The sequence below is a fragment of the Mesoplodon bidens genome, assembly GCF_964165515.1.
Source record: "Mesoplodon bidens genome assembly, contig: HAP1_SCAFFOLD_179, whole genome shotgun sequence".
Lineage (NCBI taxonomy): Eukaryota > Metazoa > Chordata > Mammalia > Artiodactyla > Ziphiidae > Mesoplodon > Mesoplodon bidens.
In genome coordinates, this window is record NW_027671490.1 from 985430 (window position 1) to 1007130 (window position 21701).

The following is a 21701-nucleotide window of genomic DNA, read 5'->3' on the forward strand; positions in this document are numbered from 1 at the left end:
TCATCTAAACAATAGATCTAAAACATTGAACTAATGAAGTTTTTGAGAGCAGAACAAATCTTAAAGGCAAGACACAAAAAGGTGAAAACCTTTCCAAGTAACTTGACTATGTTCCAGAGCAAAACTCAATAATATTTATAGAAATACAAAAATATTCATCACTACTACAAGGCAAAATTAATAAGTATGGCATCCAACCAAAGATTACCAGGCATACAAAAGGACAGGAAAAGATGAACTATAATAAGAATAATCACTTGAAAGTGACCCAAAACTGGCACAGATGTTAGAATGAGAAGATAAGGAAGTCAAAATAGCTTTTATAATTGTACCACACATGTTAAAAAAAATTATGTCGAAATATAGAAGATATATAAAAGAACCAAATTTAACATCTAGAGATGAAAGGTGCAGTTATTGAGATTAAAACAAAGCAACAAACAAATCATTTGATAGGTTTTGTGAGTTTGAAACTTTGTTGTTTGAAAATTTGTTTCATTTGTTCTACCAGTCAGACCTGGTAGAAGAAACAGTGTTTCTGGGTAAGAGATGGTGAAAATACCAGTCCTCCAGTTAGTTCACTGTCACTCTCAGAGAGCTTAAAAGAGAACTCAGTGTGGTCAAACAGTAGCCCAGAGAATAAGTTGGAGGGGGTTATTGCTGGAAGTGACAAAAATAAGACATGGCTTCCACTTTGGGGTGTCTTCCGTTGTAAAAGAGGCAAGAATGAGGATGAACCATAAACTCTTCCCATGCTGAAGCCACAGAGTGAACCCATCCCATGTTATTAGAGGCCACTGATATCAGAGGCAGAAGACCAGGATCGTAATTGCTAATGGGCAGCTAATTGTGCTTGTAGTCAGAGGAGGGTCTCCCTCTTTTCCCCTTTTTCTTTTTAATTCTAAACTCAGGGTTATAATTAAACAAAACAGGAATTTAGAGAAGAGCATGTGGGAAGCTTTTTGGCTATTTGGAGTTGTTGCTTTGAACAAATATCCCCCCAATAAAAATAATAACATAATAATAGTAGTACATGAAATGTCCATATATTTACTTAAATGAATTCTTTAAAATTAGATGTAATTTTTGGTCTAGACTGCAAAAGCATTAAATTTCCCTTGTAGTAGTTACTGAAAAAAAATTAAACATTTAAATTTTTTTACTTCATCAAGATTGAATTTCTCAATCAAACCACATATGATTAACCTGGTTTTCCAATGTATCTTTTATAACAGACACATAATCTGATAATAAACATGGCATTGTTTTCTAAATTTTTTTAAATTAATTTATTTATTTTTGGCTGCGTTGGGTCTTCGTTGCTGCACGCGGGCTTTCTCTGGTTGCGGCGAGTGGGGGCTACTCTTAATTGCAGTGCACGGGTTTCTCATTGTGGTGGCTTCTCTTGCTGCAGAGCACGGGCTCTAGGAGCGCGGGCTTCAGTAGTTGTGGCTTGCGGGATCTAGAGCGCAGGCTCAGTAGTTGTGGCACACGGGCCTAGTTGCTCCATGGCATATGGGATCTTCCCGGACCAGGGCTCGAACCCATGTTCACTGCATTGGCAGGCGGATTCTTAACCACTGCACCACCAGGGAAGCCCTTCTAAATTATTTTTAATGACATACATGATAGAACACGAGAGGATCTTGGCCCATTTAGCAACCCCCATACTTTTATTTTAATGGAACATATAGTTTAGGTAGAAAATATAGCCTAGTGGATTTAAAAAAAAATGATCTTTGGAAATGAAAAATAATGGAACTGAAAGATTATGTATAAATTAGAGACTATAAGGATTTGATTTATTTGAAGTACAGAGTCCTTAAATTGTGCTTCTGGTTAATAAACTGGCTTTAGACATTGGAGAAAGGTCTGTAATTTCTTCTACTACAGTCTGGTATTTCAAGAGCTACCAAGAAAACACTGCTGAATGGCTTTAGGTCTCAGAAGTTAAGACACAAGAGAAGTCAGATATCACCACTATGGTGGTAAATTCCCTCTATGCAAAACAATTTTAAAAAATTCCACTTCTCTCATTAGAATACCACAGTGCAGAACTTCCGTGGTGGCGCAGTGGTTAAGAATCCGCCTGCCAAGGCAGAGGACATGGGTTCGAGCCCTGGTCCAGGAAGATCCCACATGCCCAGAGCAACTAAGCCCGTGTGCCATAACTACTGAGCCTGCATGGCACAACTACTGAAGCCCACGTGCCTAGAGCCCGTGCTCCGCAGCAAGCGAAGACACCGCAGTGAGAAACCCACACACCGCAATGAAGAGTAACCCCGACTCGCCGCAACTGGAGAAAGCCCACGTGCAGCAATAAAGATCCAACGCAGCCAAAAATAAATAAAAATTAATTAATTAAAGAAGAAAAAAAGAATACCACAGTGCAATGTCATTATCTCCTCAAGAAAAAGTGCCATATAATTGTGTTCTCTGTCTTCAGTGTTACGCAGTAAGACAAGATCTGTTTTCTCCAAGTCCCCCCTCCCTTTTTTTGGTCATTTCCCCCTACTAGAAGAGAGCCTTAGCTTAGATGAGAAAAGAAAGTTTCTATTATCATAACACCAAATAAAGGCTATCAACATTTGAAAGAGAAATTTTGATTGTAGATGTTTAACTGAAAGATTAAAACATATTTCCGTAGGACCTTCAAGGTACCTGACCTCTCCCACAGCCTATCTTGCTGAGAAGATGAAAGGAGCCTATTGACTGCTAATCAAGCCTTGCAGAGTAAGAAGAAAGCTAAAAAAAACCAAGGTCATGGTGAAGAGGAGAAAAGTTAGGGAGAACCTACAGAGATGCAGCTTTAAGCTGAAACCTGTATAGACTTTAAATGGAAGAGGAAAACACTATCCATGCTCTCCACTGTTCTCTATGTGTTTTGTATTGTAAAGTAGGCTTTTCTTCTAGTAACAGACCCACTTTCATGCTCTTCCAGATATTCAAGTCTACATAAATAAGGATTTATATACTTGTGGTCTTGTCTGAGATTACTGTACTGTGACATAACATATGGCTGTGCCTCCATCTAAGACTACCATAGAAATTAGCCAAGAAATACTCCACCGTTTATCTAAACTACCAGATTGTTGCTGAGGAAGGGGAGTGCTCACAGCTTTTGTATATTGATGTAATGAATGCTCTTTCAGCAGGGGAGTAACTTGAGAAAAGTAGTAATCTTGGCCTGGAAGCACTGGCTGAGTGTCAAGTTTGAGAATGCATGGTTTAACATGAATGCCTAGGTTAATACTTTCTAGTGAGTTTATTAGTTTCCCATAGGAAAAATTCACAAGCTGTTATCAGGCTCTGAAGAGAGGGAAGAAGTCTGGGGAAGGTCATTTGTGTATCTGCATCATCCAAAATGGATGATAGAAGGGAAATTAGATCGTTTCTGAAGACAGAGGAAAAGTCCCTGAATGATATGGCAATATTGATGGGGGCAATGCAGTTGATACAGTATTTGGCTCCAGCTACATTTGAAACAGGGCTTGAAACTAGTGAAAAGACAGCCAGTAGGTACGTGAGAAGAAGAATGCATTATTTAGGAATTCATGATTCTCTGCCATAATCAAATAATTCATTGAATAGTTAATTGAGAGGATGGGTAAGGGAAATTGATTAAATAAGCTTTAGAGGAACTGATATAAATTATTTAGTGGTCAGTGTATATTATGATGGATTTAAGAGATTTTCAAGGGTAATTTTGACTTTACTCCCTTAAACAATATTTTCCACTGATTTTAGCACCTAATCAAATATCAGAGTAATATTTGACTCCAATTTATGGACAGATTTGAATATACAAAATGTTAAGTAACCTAAGAATGGAAGGCAAGTTTAAAGAGAAGTTATAAGGTATGAATACAAATTTTTCCTCTCAATAAGCAGTGCAAAAGGAGAACTACAGCTGTAGAACCCTAGAGTTTGTAGAGCTTTTCAGTGTGATTGAGCCATCAGAGATCAATGTTTTATGGTACCATAGTAGGAAATCCTATATTATGATATCTTAGTATCGAAGTTAGTAATCTTATTCAATTGTGATGGTACTGTAAAAGACTAAGAAAGTTAGGATGTGTGTGTGTTTGTACTAAAGGAAGTTGAAGAAGAAACTATTAATCATTAATTTACTCTATCCCAAATTCAGAATTCAGAAGTTGGCATGGTATAGATTCAGGAATTTTTTTGTCTGTGTTAGATTTAAGGAAGGAGTGAATATTATTTGATACCCATAGGAAGACTAAACCTAAAGAGAATATAAATACTTTTTTCTAGTGAGATTTTTTTTTCCTTTGAAAAAATGCTTCAGGGCAACACTAGAGTCTAAACTCTTTGGGGACAGTGGCTACTGGTGAGAGTATTTGGAAGTGTAGGTATAGTTAAATAATAAACTTGATTCTTGGAGTTAAGGACTCTGAAAAAGCAAGAAAAGTTACTTCTCTAAGGGCAAGATCACCTTAAGGAAGTTAATTTGAAAATGTCATTTAACAGGTGTGAGTTTTGAGACACTTCAGTGAATATGTGCACCATGTTGTTTATTGACAAGGGGAAAAAGAATTACTTATGTCATTAACAAGACCACTTCTTACCAATCTTAAAGAACTAAAGATATTTGGAGAGTTCAGATGGTATTATAATTGGTTCATCCAAGGTTACTCCTAGAGTGAAATAAGTGGATTGGCATTCAGTATCTATTTGATCTATAGTCATTTCCCTTTATTCGAGGTTTCATTTTCTGCTGTTTCAGTTACCCACGGTCAACCGAAGTCCAAAAATATTAAATGGAAACTCCCAGAAATAAACAATTCATAAATTTCTGAGTAGTGTGATGAAATCTTGTATCATCCATCCACCCACCGGGGTATGGACCATCCCTTTCTCTGGTGTATCTCACTCCTTAGTCACCTAGTAGCCATCTTGATTATAGAACTGACTGTCTCCGTATCACAGTGCTTGTGTCCAAGTCACCCTTATTTTATTTAATAATGGCCCCAAAGAAAAGAGGAGTGATGCTGGCAATTTGGATATGCCAAAGAGAAGCTGTAAAGTACTTTCTTTAGGTGAAAAGGTGAAAGTTCTTGGTTTAATAAGGAAAGAAAAAATCACATGCTGAGGTTGCTAAGATCTATGGTAAGAATGAATCTTCTGTATGTGAAATTGTGAAGAAGGAAAAATAAATTCATGCTAGGTTTGCGGTCACACCTCAAATTGCAAAAGTTATGGCCACAGTGCATGATAAGTGCTTAGTTAAGATGGAAGAGGCATTAAATTTGTACAATAAGCTATTTTGAGAGAGGAAGGGACCACATTCACATAACTTTTATTATAGTATATTGCTATAATTTTTACATTTTATTATTAGTTGTTGTTAACCTCTTACTGTGCCTATCTTATAAATTTTATCATAGGTATGTAAGTATAGGAAAAAAACACAGTACATATAGGATTCGATGCTTTCTGCTGTTTCATGCAACCACTGGGGTCTTGGAACGTATACCCTGAGGATAAGGGGGCTACTGCATTTTCTAGTGTACCTTCCTAAGGCAGAGGTTAGAAGTTAAGAAAAAAATATCCGAGACCCTCTTTCAGCTTGGGATCTTTATGTAAAAGAAATTCCACAAACTCAGTGCATTTATGTGAGACTTGGAATTTGAAAATAAGGAAAGGCAGTTATCCTGGTGCTTTAACTTTTGTGGCCAGCAAGCATCTCTATGGAGACATAAGTATTCATCTGTAGCATCATTCCTGTGTACTTAACTCCGTAGGTGGTAAGCACAATAGCTGCTTTTCTTTGTGAGTTTAGATGGAAAATGTATAGACTCTATGTACATTTAATGACAATTATGAAGCAATAACAATTGTTACAATCACACAGGTCAAGAAATGGAACATTGGCAACAACCAAGAATCCCCTCCATGCCTTGCATCATCACAAAACCCTCCTCCCATAGCACAAACAATAACCACTTACCTAACTTTTATGTTAACCCATTCATTGTTTTTCTTTGTAGATTTATTACTTATGTGCACATTCCTATAATACTGTTGATAGATATTTGTGTTGTTTTCTATTTATGGCTGTCATGAGCAGTGCTGAACAAGATACATGTTTATATATGTATCCTAGTACACAGGAGAACACATTTCTCTAGGGAGTGAAATACTGGGTTACAGGGAAGTTTCAGGAATGAGATGCTGAGTCACAGAGAAAATATGTCCTTAAACCACAAGATAATGACAAGTGGTCAAATCAACTTACACTTCCAACAGTGGTGGTGATTCATATTTAAATTCCTTGACATTAGTTGTTATCATTCATTTTAATATTTCCTATCTAATCTGTGTGTAGTGGTACCTCATTATGGTGTGAATTTTAGTTTTCATGATTACTAGTGAAAATATAAATATTTTACAATTTTAAATATAGTTATTGGCTTTTGGGATTTGCTGTTTTTTGAAGGGTCTATTGAATTTTTGGCCTATTTTTCTATTGGGTTATTTGCTTTTGTATTCTTGCTTTTAAGAGTTTATTTCATTTTTGTAATTGAAGTATAGTTGATTTACAATATTATATTATGTTCAGGTGTAGAACATAGTGATTCAATATTTTTATAGATTATACTCTATTTAAAGTTATTATAAAATATTGGCCATATTTCCTGAACTGTAAATATATCTTTGTAGCTAATTTATTTTACACATTTTATACCTCTTTATCCCCTACCCCTATCTTGCCCCTTCCTCCTTCTCTTTCCCCACTGGTAAGCACGAGTCTGTTCTCTATAACTGTGAGTCTATTTCAGTTTTGTTATATTCATTCATTTTATTTTTTAGATTCCACATAGAAATGATAACATACAGTATTTGTCTTTCTGTGTCTGACTTATTTCACTAATCATAATACCCTCCATGTCCACCCACATTGTTGCAAATGGCAGGATTTCTTTCTTTTTCATGGCTGAGTAATATTTGTGTGTGTGTGTGTGTGTGTGTGTGTGTATCATACCACATGTTATTTATTCATTTGGCTGGTAGCAGGCACTTAGGTTTCTTCCATATCTTGGCTATTGTAAGTAATGTACATAATGCTGCTGTGAACATTGGGTGCATTCATCTTTTTGGATTAGTATTTTCGTTTTCTTTGTATATATACCCAGGAGTGGAATTGCTGGATCTTATGGTAGTTCTAATTTTAGTTTTTGAGAAACCTTCATACTGTTTTCCATAGTGGCTGCACCAATTCATATTCCTACCAGCAGTGTACTAGGGTTCCCTCTTCTCCACATCCTTGCCAACATTTGTTATTTGTAGTCTTTTTGATGATAGCCATTCTGACAGGTATGAAGTGATGTCTCATTGTGGTTTTGATTTGCATTTCTTTGTTGATTAGTGATGTGCATCTTTTCATGTGCCTATTGGCCACCTGTATGTATTCTTTGGAAACATGTCTATTCAGGTCTTCTGCCCATTTTTAATTGTTTTTTTTTTAATATTGAGTTTTATGAGCTGTTTATATATTTTAGATATTAACCCCTTATAGGTCATATCATTTGCAAATATTTTCTGCCATTTAGTAGGTTGTCTTTTCATTTTGTCAATGGTTTCCTTTTCAGTGCGAAAGCTTTTAAGTTTATTTAGGTCCCATTTGTTTACTTTTGTTTTGGTTTCCTTTGTCTTAGGAGACAGATCCAAAAAAATATTGCTATTATTTATGTCAGAGTGTTTTGCCTATGTTTTCTTCAAGGAGTTTTATGGTTTCTGATCTTGTATTTAGGTCTTTAATCCACTTTGAATTTATTTTTGTATATGATGTGAGAAAGTGTTCTAATTTAATTGTTTCACAAGTAGCTGTCCAGTTTTCCCATCACCACTTATTGAAGAGACCTTTTTCCTATTGAACATTCTTGCCTCCTTTGTCTTAGATTAATGGACCATAAGTGTATAGGTTTATTTCTGGTCTCTCTATTCTGTTCCATATGTCTGTTTTGGTGTCAGTACCATACTGTTTTGATTACTGTAGGTTTGTACTATAGTCTGAAGTCAGGGTGTGAGATACCTCCAGCTTTATTCTTTTTAAGTTCTTTTCACGTTTGGAATAGTAGTCTCTCTATTGGTTTTATATGTTGCAGTGATCTTTTCAAACTCTGTGGCATGACCTTTCTTTTAACTATCTTTGTGTTTTCTTTTGTTGGAAAATATTTCTTAATTTAATGTGGGTAAATACATCAATCTTTTCCTTTAAAGCTTATACTTTTTTCCATCTTTCTACTTTGTGGCTTAAAGATAGCCTCCTATATTGTCTTTTAAAATATATTTGGTACCGTTTCACATTTAGGTCATTAATCCATCTGGAAATAATTTTGTTTACAATATGAAACAATTTTAATTATTTTTTCTTCATGGATACCCTAGTGCTCAGCATTTTTTAATCGAAAAGTTTGTTATGTCTTTGTTGAGGTGCTGTGATACCTCTGTTATGCAGAGTTGCCATGTGTGTGTGTGTGTGTGTGTGTGTGTACATATACATATATATATGGTTTTGTTTTAATAATACATGTTTTGGTTTGTTTTTCTGTGTCTCTATTAAGTCTTCTTTTGGTTCATTTGTTTGTCTCTATATCAAAACTGCACTCTCTTTGTTACTATAGCTTTATAAGAACACTAAATATTCAGTAGAACAAGTTTTCCCACATTTATATTATTCTTCAAGTGTGTGGTGGGCTTTTGTAATCCGTATAAATTTTTAAAGAAGTTTTTCAGGTACAAAACAAAATCTTTGGCATTTTCACTTAGATTTTGCTTACTCTATAACTTAATCTTTAGAGACTTAACATCTTTTCACTATTAAGATATCCAACTTATAAACACAAAATGTATCTCTATTCATTTCTGATTTCTTCAAGGTCTTTGAAAAAGTATTATAATGTTGTCTGTAAAGGTTTTGTATATCTTATTGGATTTATTGCTACTTCAGCTTTTTGGTGCTATCTAAAAGGATTTTTTAATATCACTTTCTGTTTGATGCTATTATATAAAAATACAATTTATTTTTATTGATTTTTATCTAGAAATCTTATGAAACTCTCTTACAAATCCTAGCAATTTCCTGTACATTATTTTGTGTTTTCTCTGTACACAACAATATCATATATAAATAGAACAAGTTGTGTGTTTTCTTTTCTAATCCTTAGACATCTTAGTTCTTTTTCTTGACTTTCTCCACTGGCTAAACTCTCAAGTACAATACTGAATAGAGTGGTGACAGGGGGCATTCTTGTCTTGTTCCTGATCTTTAAATCTTTCATCATCTCACCTGTATCTATAATGTTACTCTATGGTAGATAGCTAATTTTCATTTAAGAAAGTTTCTGTTTCTACTTTGATAAGATTAGCTGCGGGTTTTTGTAAAATCACACACGACTGCTGAAATTATAAGAAACTTTTGATTTAATTTTTTTGTATGTTTAATTTTATTATTAATTTTGTTGTCTAAAATAATTTTGGTTGTCTGTCATGAAATTAGCCTTTTATGTTGGACTCAGTTTGCTTATATTATATTTATCATCTGTTTTCCTGGGTAAGGTCACCTCTAATTATCCTTTCTTATCCTGTCCTTTCCTGTCTTGAAATGAAGAAAATATTAAAAAGTAGTTGAATAGTGTTCCCTCTTTCTATTCTCAAAGAGTTTGTGTACTACTGGAATTCTTCCTTTCTTTAGAACACACTAGTGAAAAATCTTGGATTTCAGCTCTCTTCATGGTGAGAGTAGTGAGTGCTGATTCAATGTCTGTAATGTATAAACATATGTATAAATTTCTATTTGTGTTTGAATCTATTTTGATGTTATATTTTTCTAGAGGACTGTGATTTTTATAAAATTTAAAATTTATTTGAAAACTCTTTGTTCACTTTTTCCTTTGTAAAGTCTGTAACATGTATGTGATATATGACCCTTTTACCTTTCTGATATTGGTTTCTTGTGCTTTCTATCTTTTTTTTTTTTCTTTTTTGGTCTTGAGAAGTCCCTCAAGTAGATAGCCATTTTTATTAGTATTTTCAACAGCCAAATGTTAGCTTTTGAATTTGTATTGTTTATTTTCTATGTCATTAATTTCTGCTCTTGCATTTATTATTTACTTCTTCCACTTTCTTTGGGTATGTCTCTTGAAGATAGCACATAGTTACATGTAATTTTATACAATCTGACACTTATTTTCTTTTCATTTGGAGCAGCCAATCCATTTGCATTAAATGTAGTTACTAATTTGGTTTAAATCTTCCTTTTTTTCCTACTTGTCTAAATTCGTTCATATTTTTCTTTTTCTTCTGGAATCATGAAATATTTATAGCAGTCTACTTTTACTCTATTAAGTTTGAAACTGTAAGCTCTATTTTATTATTTAATGACAATTTCTGTCAGAATTTACTAAATATTTAGAACTGAAAAAAAAAAACCCTTGCTGGGAACCTGTAAATCAATACTTGTAATCTGTGTCACACACACACACACACACATATTTGAAAGGAAACTTATTAGAAATTAATTAGCTAAGTTTGCAACATAAGAATTAAATAGATTGTGCCATAGAAGAAGAGATAATTAATAAAACAAGTAGGACAAACAGAAAACAAACTATAGAGGGTATCAATAATCACCAACTTGTAGGAGGACTCACACTTCACACTATTTAAAAAAATAGTGGTAGGACAGCAAAATGGCATCACTCAATTGAAAACCATCTAAGCAGTTCCTCCAACAATTAAACATGAACTTACCATATGACCCAGCAATTCTACTCCTAGATGTATACCCAAGAGAAATGAAAACATATGTTCACACCAACTGAACAAGAATGTTTATAGCAACATTTTTCATAGTAGCAAACAAGTGGAAACAGTCAAAATGTCCATCCACTGAGGAATGGATGAACAGAATTGGTATATCCATACAATGAAATATTACTTGGCTATAAAAAGGAATGAAATACTGATGCATGCTATCACCTAGATGAACCTTCAAAATATTATGCTAAGTAAAAAAGTCAGTCACAAAAGACCTTATATTGTATGATTCTCTTTCTATGCAATGTCCAGAATAGTGAAATCTACAGAGACAGAAAATAGATTAGTGGTTGCTTAGAGCTTGTGAGAAGTAGCGTGGGAATATAGGGAGGTGATGCCTAAAGAATATTAGATTTGTTTTTTGAAGTGATAAAAATGTTCAAAATTGACTGTAATGATGGTTGCACTTATATGAGAATATACTCAAAATCACTGAAATCTATAAATAGGTGAATTCTATGGTATGTGAATTATATGTCAGTAAAAAATGGGATCTAAATAGACAGTAGAGAGGATCAGTAAACTTCAAATTGTTTCTTTGAAAATATAAAGAATGGTATTTTTTTATGTTCATAGAAGAGGAAGGCACAAACAAAACTATGAAAGAAAAGGGGTTTTATTTACATATATTTGGAGTTTTACTAATTATAGGAATAAAGTAAAGAGTATTATGCCATTAATATGAAAATTTATAAAAAATTGAATTAAAAAGTAAAATTAGCACCATTGTCTTAAGAGGAAATAGAGAAACATAGTATACTAACAACTTTTACATGAATAGGATAGTCTGGTCAAATGTCTACAAATCAGCAAACAAAAACACCAGGACCAGACATTTTAAAAGTGACTTTGCAAATCCTTCAGGAGTCAAATTAACCTTTATCTTTTATAAAATTTTTCAGAGAGTGAAACAAGAGGGTATACTCACTTTTTCAGTATACAATAGCCAAACCAAAATAAATAAATTAAATATACAACACATCCGTTTATAGAGATCAATAAAACTATTCCAAATAAAATATTAACACAAGATTAATTTATATGTACAGAAGCAAAAGCCAGTGGAAAATACATTTGAAAACAAAAAAAGAAGTGGAAAATGTCTGCGTACAAAATACAAGAAAATCTGTAATCTCTGAACTTGATGGATACAAGACTGATGTACAAAAACCAATAAGAATTTAAAATATTAGCAACAACCAGTAAGAAAATGTACTACTATTACTAAATACTATTCCATTAATACGTTTACTATTAAGTAAAAATATCATTCACAATAAAATAATAAATATCAGGTATTTGAGAATAAATATAATAATGTGAGTCAAATATTCATGGAGAAAATGATGCTTTCTTAAAGGATGTAAAAAATTAAATGGAACACTTTATAATATTCTTTGAAAACATGAATCAATATCTTATAATTGACCATGCCACTAACTTGTGTATGCATTGCTATTACAATGAAAATTGCAATAGATATTTTCATAAGCCATGACAAGCTAAATCTAAAGTTTATATGGGAGAGAAGTGTATTAGGCAGAGTTCTCCAGAGAAACGGAAGCAGAGCCAATAGGACATGTGTATGTGCAAAAACTCTGCAGGGCAGGGCAACAGGCTGGAGACCCAGAGAAGAGCTGATATTGCAGTGTGAGTCCAAAGGCAGTCTGCTGGCAGAATTCCCTCTTTTTGAGGGGACGTCAGTCTTCTTTCTATTAAGACTTTCAATTGATTGGGTTAAATGTTAATCTCATCTAAAAAAAATTCTTCACACAAATATCATGAATCCTGTTCGACCAAATGTCTGGTTACCATGTCTTAGCCAAGGTGACCATTAGGTATAAGTAGGGAGTTGAAAGTAGCCAAAAATTTTTGAAGAAGATATGAAAACATTAAGAAACATGAAGAAAGGGCAACCTATGCTACCTGATATAAACACTTAAAGTCATATTAATTAAAACAGTGTGGTACTGGCACAGCAAAGGTATAAGACAAACAAAATTGAACAGAATATAGGGCCCAGGAACATAGATAGATTAAAAAAAAGACTAATGTGGTAACATTACAGATTTGTGGAGAAAGGATGAACCTTTTAATAAATGGTGTTGAGATTATTGGGAATTCATATGGACAAAGGGTTAGACCCCTATCTTAAAGAAATGAGAAAATAAATTCCAGTTCAAATCAAACATTAAATATGAAAGAAAAAACATTAATACTTTAAAAGCAAAATATGGATATAGCTTTATGAAATCAGGTTAGGGAAAGGTGTCTTAAACACAACATTTAAACAATCACAAAGTATGAAGAAAAGCTGAACAGATTATTTGACATTAATATTGAAACATTTCCACAGCAGTATAGACAAATGGACAAATAAAAACACAAAAGAATAAATCTGGGTGGCCACGAAACTTAGAAAAGAAAGGTCAGCCTCTCTATCATTAAGGAAATTCTTATTTATCTACATTAGAAGCTATGTGCATTGGAATCTTAATGTAGTGCTGTTTATAATAAGGTGGATGTTACCTAAATTCCCTTCTTAAAGGTAATTGATAAATTATGGTTTGTTCTCAAAAGTAATATTATACAGTAGGTAAATTGAATGAAATGTTTTTGTCTGTATTAACATGGGTGGATCATAATAACATAATGTGGATTTAAAAAATAAATTGCAGTTACAAAAAGAGTATGTAGGTTTACAAATATATGAACTGAAGGGATGGGTGTGTGTGTGTTTGTGTATGTATGTGAGAGAGAGAGCGAGAGACAGTGTGTGCATGAGTTTTTGTGTGTGTTAAATAAGAATATATATGTAGTCAGATATGGCAACATGAACATAGAAGATTCACATAGCTTTTGGATAGAGATCTCTCTAATGATTGGGGATAATCTGAAGTGAAATGCAGGAATCAGATCTTAGGAAATACGGTCAGGCTCCATATGAAGTTTTGAAAAATTTACCACTTTAAATAAACATTTTCTTCTCTGAGTCTGTTAAGATTTATTGCAAGTTCTATCTAATGAGCTGTATAGTAGAATGAACTTTTCAAAGTATGCTTGGTAAGGGATAGATTTCAGATCATTGATTGTTCCCCTAAGGACTAAGGTGAGGAGGTTCCAAAGCAAGGATTTTGTCGATATATAAATCTGCTTTCTTGAAGAGCTAATTATTTGTAGTTATGGCAGTATAATTTATTGAAACTTTAATTTGTGTTTGTTTTCCCCAACAACTCTATTACCACCACTTCAAGATGGTAGTCAACATTTGCTGTTAATTACTTCAGGGGAGATTTGTGTTAGGGTGAAAAGCTGGTGATTCCTGGAATTGACAGAATTTCCTTTGTTCTTTGAAAAGCACAAATACTTTGAAAGAATAATGTTAGGTGAGAGAGAGAGAGAGAGGAAAAAGAGGAGAGCCATTGAGACTCCAAAGGAAGAGGGATAGATGTCCCTGAGGCTGGAGAGAGGGACATATCTTCATGTAGCAGAAGACTTAAACATTCACTATGGCAGTGTGAAAATAGGGCATGTCTCCAGAGATAGAGAAAGATTTCAGAAACAGTGGTTATGCACTTCATGCAAGTAATATGGGTTCAGGCACCAACTTTCCTGTTATTCCAGTTTATCAGGGAAGCAGTAGAGTCAGCAGATTTAAAGCCACCATGAAAGTTCAACAAGATATATCTTTTGTTTAAGGCCCAAATACAGAGCCTCTACCACACTTTCTAGGGTTATTTTAAGCCTCTAGAATGTTCATGTGACCTAATGAAAGAAATGGATTCTTGAATGATGACAAAACTGGTAGAGTTTCTTCTTTGCCTGATGGGATGAGGGCTTACATTATTATTAAATTTGAAATAAAAGAAGTAAATAAATGAGCCTCTTCTTGACCAAACACTTGAAATTCACTTTAATGAGAATACCAATATGGTGTTGTAGAATAACAAAATCTCATGCAAGAAGGGAGCCTAGAGATCACTCCATCCAGCCAACCATTTTGTAAATAAGGAACCTGAAATTGATCAAATGTGGACAACTTGCCCGAACTTAATATTCTGGTAATTAAACAAGCTGCGATTCAAACTCAGGTCTTTTGATTCCAGGTCTAGTTTATTTTTCCCATTATATTAGGCTTTGTTTAAATAAATATAATTTTAAAAGTACATGATACCTTTACTCACTGTGGGACAGTATTCCAACATGAAGGTTTTATTTCTATTTGCCTTTCCTTGAGCCTAGGACAGTTGAGGACGACACACACACACACACACACACACACACACACACACACCACTCAGTAAATCTTCATTGCTTGGACTATCAATCCATTGGTATTTTAGCATTTCCTTCAGAGATATGATGCATCCTAAGAAACTATATTTTCAAATAGCGTATTTCAGATGAATTATCTAAATGTGTGGGGTTAGTTCCTGAAAATCTATTTCTCAGTTAATTGCTAGTTAATGTTTTTCTCTTTTTACCACCTTAATCTGCTATCCTTTACCTGGACTCTTAAAAAGGGCCTTCTAAAGTTTCTTCTTGAATCCTTGTTTATTTGTCTATAGGAAACTCCCCATAGATAATCTTTTTTTTTTTTTTTTTTTTTTTTTTTGTGGTATGCAGGCCTCTCACTGCTGTGGCCTCTCCCATTGCTGAGCACAGGCTCTGGACCCGCAGGCTCAGCAGCCATGGCTCGCGGGCCCAGCCGCTGCGCAGCATGTGGGATCTTCCCGGACCGGGGCACGAACCTGTGAACCCTGCATCGGCAGGCGGACTCTCAACCACTGTGCCACCAGGGAAGCCCCCCCCGCAGATAATCTTTAAAAAATAAATTAGGTCATTTTTCTCCCATGTTTAAGCCTCCAAACCCAGCTCTGCATTGCACTATCCTATTGTAATTGAATAAAATCAAGATTTCTCACCATTGACTAAAAAGCTTACATGATATGGCATCTCCCAAATACTCCTTTGTTTGGTCTGCTATGACAAAAATACCATAGACTGTCTTTTTCTGTCTTATATCACTTATATATGGAATCTAAAAAAGCCAAAATCATAAAAGCAAAGAGTAGAATGGTGGTTTCCAGGACTGGGGGTGGGGAAATTGGAAAAATGTTGGTCAAATGATATAAACTTGCAACTGGTATTGATAGGTAAATAAGCCCTGGAGATTTAATGCACAGCATGGTGATTACAGTCAACAGTACTGTACTATAAACTTCAAAGTTGCTAAGAGACTAGATCATAATTATTCTCACCACAAAAAAATGATAATTGCGGGACATGATAGAGGTGTTAGCTAATGCTACTGGTGGTAATCATACTGCAATATACAAATGTATCAAACCAACAAGTGTACACCTTGCACTTACATAATGTTATATTTCAACTATATCTCAAGAAAAAATACTATAGGCTGGGTGGCTTAAACACAAATATTTGTTTCTTATAATTCTGAAGTCGTATTTCCCCCAAATACTACTTCACTATTGAGTTGTAAGATCATCTTACATATCCTGGATGCCAGTCTATGTTATGTATATATCTATATCTATATCTATATCTATATCTCATGAATATTTTCTCCAATCTTTGGCTTTCCCTTTCATTTTCTAATGGTGTCTTTAAAAGTGCAGAAATTTACAATTTTGATGTAGTTATAATTTTTTCTTTTATAATGATCAAAATGCTATTTTTAAAATTCTGCAGTAACATGGTTTTAATTATAAATTGGAAAGCAGATAGTATGGGTATGTGATTTTGTATCTCACGCAGAATTTGGCAGTCTGGTAGCTTGTGAATATTTTCTATTTGTGCTATTATTGCATGTATGAATTTATTTACGATAAATATACTTCTGTGATACATAGAGAATATTTAAATTGTCAGGATTTGCTATTTCCCCATAACTTTTTCCTCTCAATACTCTGAGGACTTGAAATGTTTCCTTTCTTAGTTGGTACAAGGCCTTTGTTGAGGTGGGGGGTGGACGGGAGAGAGATATAAAGAATGTAAAGAATACAAATAATAGCCCAGGTTATTCTCTATGAGGAAGAATGAAAGAGGGCAGAGGGGAAGAAGGATAGGGAACAATAAAGGAAGGGTGAGGACAGGAGAGAAGGGGTAAAAGGAAAGAGCAGTCACTATCAGGAATGGGATTTAGGAAAGGGAGTGTGTAATAAATCGTTCGGAATCCTAGCTGTGTGCTGCCTCCATCTTTAAAACAAATCAACACGATGTTCAGTGCTTTCTGGAGGTTGGTTTCCGTTTGTGTGCATTATCATACCTAGGCTGTGATATATTTGACATCCTAAATTTTCATGGAGTTTATTTCCCACTCTTTGACATCTGTGTATCTTACTGACACAACTTGAGTACTTCCTACTTTTTCTCATGTCCAATCACCATAAACTCATCAATACAAGGGACTATCATAATGCTTTTGTGATATCCAGATGACTAATCTCCCTATGGGCTATAATCTTATAGACATCGGGAGACTTGGCATAGCACTCAAGTAAGACAGAGTTTGAGTGTACTTCTGTCTCTGTCAGATAGAAGTAAACTGCTCCATTATCTTTGCTGTTTGATGTGGAGACAACTATTCGCCAGATCAATAGCTGTATATCAGGAGTTAGAGATGTTTTGATTTGTTCCAGGAAAAAAAGGCCCATAAAATCCAGCAGCTTTGATTAGAATTAGTACCTCACTATCTTATGATAATCAACAATCATTGTCCATGACTTATTTGCCTTTTTTCCAGGCCAAACAGATTATTTAAATGGGGCAGGTGATGGAGATTACCATCTGCATGGTTATTTTAGTCTCTGCAAATTCCCCAGATATGTGCTATTGCTATTTTTTTGGTATTGTTTGCATGTAGGGACAGTTCCAGGAGCTTCCACTTGGCCCTTCCTATGTATTTTTTTCCAGTTGTGGCAAAATATGCATGACATAAAAGTTACCATCTTAACCATGTTTAGGTGTACCATTTAGTGGCATCAAGTACATTCACGTTGTTGTGCAACCATCATTACCATTCATCTCCAGGACTTTGTTCATCTTCCCAAACTGAAACTCTCTACCCATTAAACAACACCTCTCCATTCATCACTGCACCCAGACCCTGGCAATCACCATTCTATTATCTGTCTATATAAATTTGATTACTCTAGTACCTCATAGGACTGGAATCACAGTATTTGTGTTTTCGGTTCTGGCTTATTTCATTTAGCATAATGTCTTCAAAGTTCATCCGTATCGTAGTGTGTGTCAGAATTTTTACCTTTTAAAGGTCATTTAATATTCCATTGTATGTATATACTACATTTTGTTTATCCATTCCTCTGTTGATGGACATTTAGGTTGTTTCCATCTTTTGGCTATTGTGAATAATGCTGCTAAGAACATGAAATTACAAACATCTGTTCAAGTCCCTGCTTTTAATTCCTTTGGATATATACTCTGAAGTAGAATAGCTAGATCGTATGGTAATTCTGTTTAATTTTTTGAGGAACTGCAATGGAGAAGGGTTCAGATTTCTACACATCCATGCCAATACTTGTTATTTATTATTGTTTTTAATAATAGCTATCCTAATGGATGTCAGGCAGTAGCCGTTCTTAATAGCACTTACGTTGTTTGAGAGTTCTGTCATTTTCCAAGTATGTGTACTCCAAAAATATATTCAGATATGGGGAAATATAGTGTAGGTCACTGCACAGGATTTCTAGTGAGGTGAACTTGTGTCAAAATTCCAATTATCACATGGCTTCCATAAGCCCTATTATGACCTGAAGACCACAGTGATGTTTTGGAACCTCAGGTGTGTAAATTTATCTTAATAATCTCTGAAAAATTCTGAGTTTTCCACTTTTCTTTCTAAACATTCCCCCTGGAAAATTGTAAACCCCTTTGAGGTAGACCTGGAGAAAGAAAAAATCACACTCTATACTTTTGACAGTGTTGCAGCAAAGTTTCTGAAGCTGTTGTAGCCACCTGATCTCTGGTTTAGGTCTGGGCGAGGCTGTAATTTTCATTCCTGGAAAATCAATGCAGGTTTCTGCTCATTGTGCTTGAATTTTATTTTCATTCATACAGTTCAAGCCTGCTCATCAATGTAATTCCCAGTGTAAATGTGATTAATCTGTTACTGCTGGAAGTCACTTTGGGTCAAAATACTGCCACTCTGCCCTGCTGACCTTTATGATAATTGCACTCACCTTGTTTCTCATATTAAATGCTACCACTTAACCTCTGCTACTGTGTAACCCCATATTCCTGTTAAAAGCACGGGGGCGGGGCTTCCCTGGTGGCGCAGTGTTTGAGAGTCCGCCTGCCGATGGAGGGGACACGGGTTCGTGCCCCGGTCTGGGAGGATCCCACATGCCGCGGAGTGGCTTGAGCCCGTGGGCCATGGCCGCTGGGCCTGCGTGTCCGGAGCCTGTGCTCCACAACGGGAGAGGCCACAGCAGGGAGAGGCCCGCGTACCGCAAAAAAAAAAAAAAAAAAAAAAAAAAAAAAAAGCACGGGGGCCATTTCATTGGTGCTATCCCGCATTGTCATCTTTAGCCCCCAGAAGACAGATGCCACAGAGGTTTTCAAGGATGCTTGTATTTCTCTCATCAATGAATGTCTTAATGTCTTGAAGAAGAATGTTATCGATGACCTCTGTGGGGGCATAACTGTGGGATAGTTGAGTGGGTTTCACATACTTAATCCACTCCAACATTCTCATTTTAAGTACATGGATTCCTTTGTCTACATTCTGTCAGATAAATTATGGCATCTTGCCCTCTTTGAACGTTGCTGACTATTGAATCTATGTTTCAGTCAGCCAAACAAGCCAACGATTAGAGCCAATTCCATCAGCTAGAGCTAATACTTTGAATCTCAGGTAAGTTCTTTATAATAAATTCAACCCCTTCCAACTTTATATTCCATCTTTCTCAGTCTAGCACTTATAAAACATAAGCCAGGGCTTCCCTGGTGGCACAGTGGTTGAGAGTCCACCTGCCGATGCAGGGGACACGGGTTCGTGCCCCGGTCCAGGAGGATCCCACATGCCACGGAGTGGCTGGGCCCGTGAGCCATGGCCACTGAGCCTGCGCGTCCAGAGCCTGTGCTCCGCAACGGGAGAGGCCACAACAGTGAGAGCCCCGCGTACTGCAAAACAACAAACAAAAAAACCCAAAAAACCATATGCCACACACACATTCTACAGGTTTCTGCTGATACACATTAGCAGGATATAGCATTTCTTTTGATGTATATGCTAACTCCTACCAGGGTGGACATTATACTTGCCTCCTGGGGCCTGGTGGAATCTGACTGTAGTTATTAGGATGCAGTAAGTGCTGATGTGGATGGGTCTTGAGAAAAGTAGAAATTTCCTTGAAAACTAACCTATTTAGATGAGGTCTTTAGAGATATGTTAAGTAAGGGAAGGTTAGTTTCCTCAAATGGGGAGGAAGAAGGGTGGCTTCCATTGGCGAGGAAACCACAGGAAGATTTGGGTTAAAAATTTTCATATTAATCTGAGTCTGCCTACCTGCACTTATCCTAAATACTCAATATATCCTTATCTTAATACCCAGCTCTTCCTGATCAATGTCCTGATATTAATCTGTGAGACTTAGCACAGATGTACGTTGAACTTGGATTTTAATTCTGCAACTCACACTTTTAGATTTGAAACTTGATCCTCAGCCATGTCTGCTGTGTGGCTATAAGACATGAGAAAATTTTAAGGCCCTCAGTGTGGCTCTCTGTGTCTTCCCATGCCTCGATCTGAGAGTTTAAACACCTAACACCTTTTAACATTAAGTGTAAACATTTTCATTTTGTAAGCTCTCTGGTGCTATAAGAAGCAGCTAATGGTCCCCGTGGAGCTTGTAGTTACTACTGCTGTAATAGACAAAATCAGCTGCCGCTTGAGATGTAAAAGTATTGTCTTCAACTGGCAGTATGTTCAAAGCAAATATTGCTGGTAATTTATTTATTGCTTCCACTACTCGGAAGAAACACTTGTCTTTGCATTGGCAGTGGAGTCACTACTACATTCAAGCTCAAAACCTTATTCCAGAGTCCCATCTTGAGCATCTTTTTCCTGGGATTACTCATGCAGGACAGGAAATCTGCTTCAGGAAGTTTAGAAAGTAGATTTTAATAAAAGGAGCTTGTTTCAAAAGTTATAAAAGCTGGAGTCAAATGAAATAGGAAGGCAACCTAGAGTTTGGAAAGACTGAATCCCGTAAGCAGAACGGTCATGAATGTAGAGACTGCTGGTGGGTGCTGGGAACATGGAGGGAGAAGCCCTTGAGCAGGAATTGGACGCATGAGGGAGACGAAGCCTCAGTTGTACGTACAACTCAAAGAAAGAGGGCATTCTGGGTTCTCCCCTATCCCCTTCTTCCAAACTCTCACCAGTCCTTCCTTTACTCAAAATTAATTGGAAGCTAGTTGCCAGTGAATCCTGGGAAACCGAGTTTTCAGGAGTCCGTCCTCTAAAATAAAAATCAGAGCTGGAAAAAGAGAAATAGTCTTTAAAAATTATTCACACATATATGCCATCCCTTTACAATAACTTCTCACATTCCAGTTCACTTGTTCAAATACCCCACCACTATGATAGTACTTTGACGCAAAGTCTGTTTACTCCCTTGCTTTCTCCTGATACTGCCTTTGTATCTCTCCTTACTCTCTTACATTCCAGTGTCCATTATCTAATAGTGTGTTTGTCCCTAGCCCTGTTCCAGTGTCTTTTAGTTATGCTGGATCAACCCAAACCATTGCTTTCTCTTTTCTTGATCTCCAGCTTTCAAAGTCTTCCCAAGTAAAGTGTATAATAGTTTAGA

General features: G+C 35.6%; 1 long non-coding RNA gene across 4 annotated transcripts in view; it reads left to right on the forward strand.

Annotated features, from left to right (window-relative positions):
- LOC308611301 overlaps positions 1-21701 on the forward strand; it is a 90330-nt gene that overhangs the window by 59974 nt on the left and 8655 nt on the right. The window contains exon 3 of one of the 4 annotated variants that reach the window (XR_014014832.1): positions 19678-19701. The exons of 1 other annotated variant lie outside the window; for it this stretch is intronic. This is a non-coding gene — a long non-coding RNA (uncharacterized lncRNA). Of the gene's footprint in view, positions 1-2040; positions 2066-2647; positions 2808-19677; positions 19702-21701 lie in introns of those variants that run through there. 2 more of the 4 variants (XR_014014833.1, XR_014014836.1) reach the window with 2 other exon arrangements.